The sequence below is a fragment of the Dysidea avara genome, chromosome 3 (genome assembly GCF_963678975.1).
Source record: "Dysidea avara chromosome 3, odDysAvar1.4, whole genome shotgun sequence".
In the NCBI taxonomy this organism is placed as follows: domain Eukaryota; kingdom Metazoa; phylum Porifera; class Demospongiae; order Dictyoceratida; family Dysideidae; genus Dysidea; species Dysidea avara.
The window spans coordinates 3147943-3157259 of record NC_089274.1 but is presented as its reverse complement, the minus strand read 5'-3'; the positions used below and the strand labels follow the sequence as shown (position 1 = coordinate 3157259).

Below are 9317 nucleotides of genomic sequence, written 5' to 3'. Positions count from 1 at the left end.
TTAAAAAACAGAGCTTCCGGTCCCAGAACAATAGTTATTTTATAGCACAGATCACATGATCTTATCAAGCCAGGAGATGGCCGCAACCAACTCGGGATAGAATCAGGAAGTCTATTTGAATCATTTTCAGCTTTAGGGGAAGAGATATTAGAAATACCAGAAGCGCCACTATGCTTAGTCTGGCGCCCCCCCAAACTCTCAGGTTTACACTTCCGTAGCTAAGTTAGGGGCGCGCGCTGGTGCGCATGCATACACTTGATACATACGTAGAGGTATGTACTAGGTGCTGGGGGTGAATTCTAGCTAACTGGTACATGCAAATGTGCAAAATCTAGCTACAGCTACATTTGAAAGTGCAAATTTGTAGTTAGCTACACACCTCTACTAATATAAATGTCATGTTCCAAAAGAAATCACATTTATAGTACAGTATCTAGTTACTACTTGTACAAAACGTACAAAGCCACACAGAGGGATCAACAGCAGTATCATCAAGCATGCAAGTGTAATGGAAAAGCATGGAACACTTTGCACATGTGATCATGGAGTCTTTTGTATAAGGTAAGCGACACAAGCAATAAACATTCACTCTACATAGCATTGCTTTCCCTGGAACCTTTAGTACATCTTGAAGAAATTTGTTGATTGTTCCCTTTTTAAGCATTGTAGGAAATGAGACCAAAACTCGGTCTGTTTGTACAATATGACAGCAGGGTCAACTCCACTGCACAATGAATAAGCAAGCGCTAATGCAAACAGACCACAACAAGAGCCGTCCTCCTGCTGTTGCACATCTGAAAATGTCAAAAAGAAATAAGAGTGTGGTGTTCTAATCATGGAAGCTACTGTTTTCTTGGTGTCCAATGAAAGATCTCTGCTACAGTTACTATCATACACCATGACTTGCTTTTCTTTGCAATTCTTATTTGTTACTAACACCCAGTGAGATTCGAAACAATGGAAAACCTGTACAAATTCTCCTTCTCTTTCAAAAGTATTGGTTTGCATTTTACCAACATCAAGAAAACCATTAATTTCTGGGAATTTCTTTCTGAGCAGTTCTTGTCCAGCATTGATCAGTCTTCTGTTAAGCTACCTGTTGGGATTTTTTAAGATATCAAAATCAGAATACAATACCTTGGTTCCAGAGGTGACTTTAAACACTTCCAGTTCATCAATTTGAGAAGCTTCTTCTGAACTTACAGTAATACTACTGCCTGTAGTGCCTACTGAACTGGATTTCTTGATGTCCCGCTTTCTTAAAAGTTTATTTGTCGCTATCACTCCATCTCTAGTGCATTTTTTCCCAGCGTGTGCAGTACTTCTGCATGAAGAGCAAAACCATTCCCTCTGTTTGGGTGCTACCTTTAGCCCAGCACAACACGATTAAGTGTAACCATTGCAGGCATCCATCACAACAAATGGACATTGATCCTTCCTCTTCTTCTAAATCACGTTCACAGACTTGGCAATAGTATTTCATGTTTTTTTTTGTTTTTTTTTGACTCAATAGCTTTCAACACCTTGCTCCATGAAACATATGTGAAGTACTTTCTGATTCTAAAAATGTTAATGTTCTCGTCAACACATGTGCTAGGAAGTATTGCAGGTCTACAATCAATCTCATCACCATCATCTAGGGGTAAGCCATCATCCATGGCTTTGTCAACACATGACTTGGGGACAAACCATTCCAGCATCACTAATTCAGAGACAAATGAAATAAATGAAATTAAAGTTTCATACTAGCACACACATGTTAAAAATATAGATTTCTATATAGATACACATAATTGAGGCAAAATGTCAAGCAGAAAATCACAGAGCATGTGCTAAAGACCCATGCACTATAAAGAAATAATATGGCTATATAAGTCCTAGGAATCATGCAGAGTATTGACAGCATAACAACAATGTGTATACCATATACAGAACTTGAATTTTGGCTATTTTATTACCTGACTATACATGATTGATCTGACATAATTTTGCAGTTTTGAAATTAAATATTTATACTTAGTGTATGGTCTCGCAAAGTTTCAGCCTAATACAGCAATAAAATTCAGAGGAACAGCTCTATTAACAAGTAACAGACTTTTACTAAAATGGTTATAATAACTTATGAATACGATGAAGTACAGAGTTGAAACTTGACCCATTATTAAATTAATAGAATACATCAATGTTTTCAAAGGACCAGTTTTATTCACTTGATAGTCAATTATTAATAGCAATAATTTGACATATGCATTACACATGCTGCCTGAAAAATGTCCCCATATTTTGCAAATATCAAGTAACTTTTCACTAAACAATTTGTGGTTTTTATATCACGACATAGCTTTTTCTCTATCACGATTATCATGAAATGGTTTTATCACGATTATCATGAAATGTTTTTATCACGATTATCGCGATATACAATATATCGTGGACTCACTAATACACAGCTCCTTACTACATATATAATACTGTGTAGTACATTAGCATAAGAACATGATCACCTCTTTCTTGATCCTTGGGATGCATTTTAAGGAATGCAACAGGTTTTGTAAAAGTTTTCTTCTTTTTGGGCAGGCCAACGACTGTTGAATCTCCACCTTTAGGTCTCCCCCTCTTCTTAATTTTGCTTGGCAACTGTATGACAGATGTATCTATAACTGTTATTATAAAGGTAAACAATATGCTATGGTCAGAGCAAGTAATGTATTTTGGTCGCATTTGGGTGAATCAAGTGTCTTAACAAGATCACTTGACTCTGCTTGGGTATTTGGCTTCACAGAAGTACTTGGAAGCATAACCGGGCTTACATCAAGGGAATCTTCATGCTTTTCCTCACCCACAAAATCTTGTCCCATGACAGTTTGGTTATCCTCCATACAATCAGGGTTATGACAATGGCTACCATCATGGTGCTCACTCGTACCACAAATTTCCAAAGGAGCTATCTCTTCTACGACAGCAGCACTGCTCAATTCATCTAAAGACAGACGCATATTTGACATAGCATTACTAGCAGCAATGCATACTACAAGGCATTAATGCTAAAGCTATTATTGTCACTATATAACTAAACATTATACATAACAATCAGATAGAGTCTCTTCCTCCATTATTATAATACTTTTGTAAACACTTTATGGGGGAAGTGGACACTTTGCGCACTTTCAATGTTGGAGGTGCTGAACTGATTAAGTGCAAAGTTGATAACTGCATGTTCGTGGTCCTACATACACAAACAGAAAATAAAGTAACCTATATCAAAGGACTAAGTTTAAAACCACAGATCATCAAAACTTGGTAAACCAGATTAGTGAAAATGGATCTCCAACACACAGCTATGTTGATGCTGACAGATTGGAAGTCATTAGCTTTGTTCAATCTCTCTGAATTAGTTATGAATTGTCAAAAGTTGATGTGTTCTTTGCAGAAAAACTGTCGCAATATTACACAGTTAGTGTTAATCACATTACTGCATACATATTAGCAGTGACCAAATTCTGCTGATTAGCTAAAAGTATAACCAACAGTACATAGCATGCAAGGGAAGATCCAGAGTTTGGAAAAGGGGGTACACTTTGCTGAAAAAAGTTGTTGAAGACCAAAAAAAAAAAAATGTCAGCAAATAATGGCTGTCCTTTACCAAATGTATATACCATAAAGTATATAAAGATCCTTATTCATAGCTTCATGTATAGTTAAGCTACACTGCCTCATGAACACTGTGACTGGTTTATTAGAGTGATTGACTGCTCTATTAGAGTATCTCAATCTTGTATGTATTTTTTTTAAAGGGGGGGACCGGATCTGCCGCTGGCATGGTTAGGGTTATGACTCCTTTTGTACTAGGTATAGCACACCACATTTTACTGCTAAACTGCATATTTTACTTAGAAGCTATCTGGTTTGAGACAAGGTTTACACAGGAACAAGTGCTGTTTCACAAAACTTTGATGCTGGACTACAACATCAAAATTAATGTTATTATACATAAGTATTTAGATATACACATAGATTAAATTTTGTACTGGAAAATTATATGAATTAAAGTAGTTCATAAAAATGTGCATGCTCAGATGGTTGCACTTGATATCAGTTATATACGTAGTAACAGATTACTTTCATGCATACTAAAATTTATTCACTTAAAACTTCCACCTAGATTAATCATTTGTATGCAGGTCAAAACAACTATATATCTAATATTAAATTGTATGATTTCTAGCCTTCATTGGCTTCTACTTCATCACAACATTCGACTGATAAATGACCACCTCGTTCCCAAATTTTGTAATCTTTTCTACACAGGCAAGCCTTGATTTAAACTCCTCCATGGATACTTCTGATGCCAAGGTAGCCAACTTCTAAGCAACACTATTTGCTTTCCTAAACTTCTCATGCTGAGAAAGCACTCCACGTTTTGGTGAAAGGAATCTCCATCGTCATCATATGAATCCTGTTCATTCTGATCTTGTAAAATAAGCTGGCTTGATCTGAGTACTCTAGAGTCCAACGCTCTGCACACAATGTAGGCTGAAACAGTGGTAAATTGGCATTCAGGAAAGCAGCAAATACATGCTTAAAAGGCAGCTGCATTGCTTTTCTGAAAGAGCAACTACAATCCTCTGAAGATGCAGAAACATGTACTTTGCTTGATGACTCACACTCATATGCACCACCTACACTTGCCTTTAACTTACTTGGTTGGCAAATCAATTAGCTTTTCCATATAAGATAGGGCAAATGGAGTAATCACTTGCATGTACTGCAACTTGACAGAACCTTTGGGGAATGGCTGTGAAGGAAACAATGTAATGGCTCTGTGATCTCGTTCAATGTGCAAACTGGACAGAACTTTCAACAGTTCACAGCAAAACTGTGGAAGACATGCAAACTTTGAAATAACAGACTCTAATTTCTGGTTGATACTCTCTACACGATTGTTGGTATGGTTTTGAAACATCAAATTATCATCTTTCAAGCCTTCATCTCTAATATAATGCCAATTATCATTGAAATAATCCAGTTAAGTTTAGTTTGCTGCAATTCTTGATAAACATTGAAATACTTTTCTTCATTGGTAGCATAAGACATTCTTTGCAAGATATCTAACACATGTAACCTCTCTGCTGCTGTAATGCCCATTTTATTACTGGTAATCTCTCTTCGAAATGTCCTTAACACATGATACAAACATATCAACAATTTAGCACCAGGGAACTCTTGAAGAAGCACATTTCTCTCAGAAAATCCTTGTCAGACATGATGGTCAATGTTCTTGACCAATTTTTGTTGTGTTTCTTGAATTATGTGTATCCTTCAGTAGCACCACATGGCCACTTTTTGCTGACATATGATGTTGCACCAATTTCTTATTTGCTTTTAGTTCTAGTACCATGGTTGTTGCTTCATCTCGCAAGGCAACATCTAGTCGCCTCTGCTGGGGATAATGATCAAATAGCTTCTACAACATAAGAAAACACAATTATGATGAAACAGGAGCCTAGAGCATCCTAAAAGTAAATTTATAATAACTTTAAAACTCACATTTGTGTTGTTACTATGTGACATGATTTGAAAAACTGGTCAAAAACGTACATCATGGGAAATTCACATGCAGCCACTGTTTCCAGCACTTGCAGCTGCTTGCAGCTTCCCACCTAGATTTGATGAGTTGGATGAGCAAAGTTTTACAAGTGCTTACAAAGGGGTGGAAGGTGGATTAGCAAGCAACAGATACACTTCAAAATGTAGAGGGACCAATGACCAAAGTTAATTCAGACACAAGACTACAGGATTTGGCTGGCTTCTTAGTAACTAATGTCCAGCAGAATCAATATGCACAGAGACATTTGGCCTATAGTGCAACTGCATGCCCATCAAATAGTGCAATACTGAAGTAAGGTCCTTAATAAGGCTAGAAATTACCATTTTATCTTGCCAGATCACTCAGAAATGATGGCTCTTGTATGGCTGGTATGATACTAAGGCTTAAAACCAATGTACCTATGGAGTTAGTTTGATTTTGCTTGGTGTGCGATATTAAGGTATTATGTATGCATACATGCAATGTATGTATCATTATCAAAACAATATGACTGACCTTGCTAACATCATGATTATGGTTGGAGTTTATTGATGTCACTACGAGGTGTCTTCCATCCTGCGATGCTCATATCTTGATCTCAGCTGGGCACTTTTTTTATAAGTACTAAAGGTAAAGATACATATAGGCAATATACTGCACACTTACTACACTTGTACAGTGAAACCAGGCCATTTTTAATGAATAGATGAATTATGTGACATCTGTGTATATTACACCACAGCACATTCTGAATGCTGTGCATAGCTAATCCTCTTAGTAAACAGTATCGGATCCTAGGGGGCACAGGGGCATGTATGGCTCCCCTCCCCCCCCCCCCCCCCCAAAAAAAACAAAAAGGTAACTATTATACAAGATTGAGATACTCTAATAGAGCAGTCAGTCAAATACTCTAATAGAACAGTCACCACACATAATTCTACACCTTCATAGTTGCTGAATACTGAGTATAATATGAAAAAAACTAACATCTGCAGCACTATCCCAAGCAAGGGCACACTTAGCCAGCTAAGAATATTTTGCAAATGAAATGCACTTGGTCTTGTGTATGCCATTCTATAGGTCTTAGCTATAGCTAGCTCAACCACTCATGTCTGTCACATATCCCTACTCTTGATCATTCCACGTAGAAAGCTATACATTTGTGGTGTATAAAACCACTCAACATCAAAATTTTTATCCCTGAAACATATGAAAATAGCTTTAGCTTCAAGGGGACTGCATCCCCAGACCCCCTGCTCTATATGCTTACTACCTGGGTGCACCCCACCCCTTGCAACCCTGGATCCACCCCTCATTAATCCAGTTCCAATAAATGTGATGCACAAACAGTTTTCATTGAAAACCGTGTTCTCCACAAAGCAATGCAACAAAATTAATTTAATGCTTTTTTATGCTTTTATTCAATATCTAAGTGTAAGTACTGACCTTATATGATACAACATACCATCACACCTAGCAGTTTTTACAATGTTTATAACTAGGAATTTAAATATATATGACAGGGGGTTCACTAGTAGGGAGAGTAGCTTACCTGTACACAAAGCAAACTACTGCTTTATGAAAATTTAGCACCTTGACAATTTTACAGTACAAAAGCACAACCAGCCTGCACCCAAGTGGTGGATGGGAAACACACTTAGCTAGGTAGGTCTGTTTGGAGGCCTGTGATTTATGTACCTATCAAGTATCAATATTACGTCCCACTACACCCCGTGTATGTGGGGGATTTGATCAATTCGACCTTAACAATTGTCCCACTAGTAGGGAATTTGACTGCTCAAACTTAGGGCTGGGCAATACTGGGATTTTGATTTGATCTGATATTTAATACTTTCTTGCTAAGTATTGATGTGATACGAATGTGGCTCAAAATGAAGGTATATTAGTATATAACACAACTTTTTTGCTAGCCATAAGTACAAACAGCGCTTTAGGTGTGTAGCATTAAAGTGCAATCTAAAGATGTTCAACATAACTGTCACTTGCCATTACATCTTACTAATTGATCATGTGACTATTGGAATCGAGTATTGATACTCACTGTATCGTACCAGTGGTATCAATACTTTCCATATTGCATTGCCCAGTCATAGTAAAAAAATGGAGTGCTTGTTTGGTATTAATATTAGGCCACTCCAAATAAATTCTCTGTTTCCCGTCCTGGACTCAAGCATATTTGCAAGCGGGCGGGCGGTCCATTTCCATTATTCATTATAAGATTAGCAGCTTTTTAAGCCATTATTTGTCTAGCACAACCATAAAAAGTTGCATAAAAGCATACTTAAGCTTATTCCTTCCTTTTTATGCAGCAAAAATAGCACAAACGTGAAGTTTGTGCCGACTTGATAGCACTGCTGACACGTGAGCTGACATGATTTCAAGTGAGCCTGTCAGTATGCAACAATAACCGGAAAATAATGAAAGAATACGGAATAATGGAATATTTAGAGCTGACAGTAACTAGATGCGGGCGGTGGACGGGAAACAGAGAATTTATTTGGAGTGGCCTTACAGACAACACTACAGTAAGTCCTGCAAGAATAAACTGTTTCCTGAAACACACTGGTGGGGACAATATTTATAGCTACTGTAGCTGCATAAATGATTCAACTCACTGATGATACCCACAGTGCACACACTGTACAATGAACTTACAATTGGTTGGGACGCTCTCCTTTGCTTTGACTTTTATAATCCTTCCCACCCTCAACGCAACAATAGGTTATTTCGGAATATACCAAGTCGTCATTAAAACTTTTGTTAGGCGCTCTCTGCTTGGCTGTCTTAATCTTCTTGCTATCTCTGGTGTAAAACTGATCATGGTGACGCTTCTGGTACTTCTTGATCTCTTCTTCTAAGACTGAAAATGACTCGGCGTTATAGGATCACGTGATCTGTGCCGGAAAATAACCGGGACCGGAAAATAGCAACTCTGATCTGTCACGTGATCATGGGCGGGTTGGCAAGTTAAACGAGTTACTGACAGCGATGTTTCAGCTGTTTAAAGACTCGAATAAGCTTACGAGTTATGATGAAAGGTTTGTTGACTCAGTCTGTCATATCACCGGTGAATCTAACACTGTGACCAGCTGCAGGTACCTTAGCTAGTGTAATCATATGCTATCTTTAGTATTTCATGTCTGTACAACACGAATCCAAATTACGTGTATTCATTACTCATTAGAGTACACTCCAGGGGAGTGAGAAGGGGTAGGAGATCACGTGAATTCAATTTATTTGCAAGAAGGGCCAAGTGGAATTTTAGAGAGCGAGAACTGGCTAATGAATTAAGTCATATGTTGGGTTTTACATCAAAATACCTTTTAGGAAACTTGGCTGGTTCCTTCCACTAAAACAATCGAAATTATCTAATAGAGCAGTCACTGAGTTAACAGTCTTTCTCTGACGCAAGTAGGGATGTCAAAACCCCATAATGGGAATTGGTAAAAATATGGTGCAATGAGTTGCACATCCTGCAGCCAGTTCAGGCATTAGATATGTTCATTTCATAGTGATGACCAGAGTTGGGGGTAATAAGTTACATAATAATATTACTTATGTTGTAATGAAGCAATATAACATTACATGACATCCAGAAATTGTAACCTGACTGGCTGCATTTTGGGCCCTGACAGCACTGAAGACCACTGTACAGGCAAGAACAAAGAGTGATAGTGTATGGGGAGTGCCCTTGAGACCAAGATACTAC

At 37.7% G+C, this 9317-nt stretch overlaps 2 long non-coding RNA genes across 3 annotated transcripts; both read right to left on the bottom strand.

Annotated features, from left to right (window-relative positions):
* Positions 1-374: 374 nt before the first annotated feature.
* Positions 375-2976, bottom strand: LOC136251656 (uncharacterized). The gene is made up of 3 exons (XR_010699135.1): positions 2840-2976; positions 2505-2637; positions 375-1702 (listed from the first exon to the last, which is right to left on the bottom strand). It is a non-coding gene; the product is annotated as an uncharacterized lncRNA (long non-coding RNA).
* Positions 2977-3038: 62 nt separating this feature from the next.
* LOC136251657 (uncharacterized) lies at positions 3039-8492 on the bottom strand. Of its 2 annotated transcripts, XR_010699137.1 has the most exons (4): positions 8264-8492; positions 6104-6211; positions 5548-5660; positions 3039-5464 (listed from the first exon to the last, which is right to left on the bottom strand). It is a non-coding gene; the product is annotated as an uncharacterized lncRNA (long non-coding RNA). The 2 variants fall into 2 exon arrangements; XR_010699136.1 differs by lacking the exon at positions 5548-5660.
* Between the last annotated feature and the right edge of the window lie 825 nt (positions 8493-9317).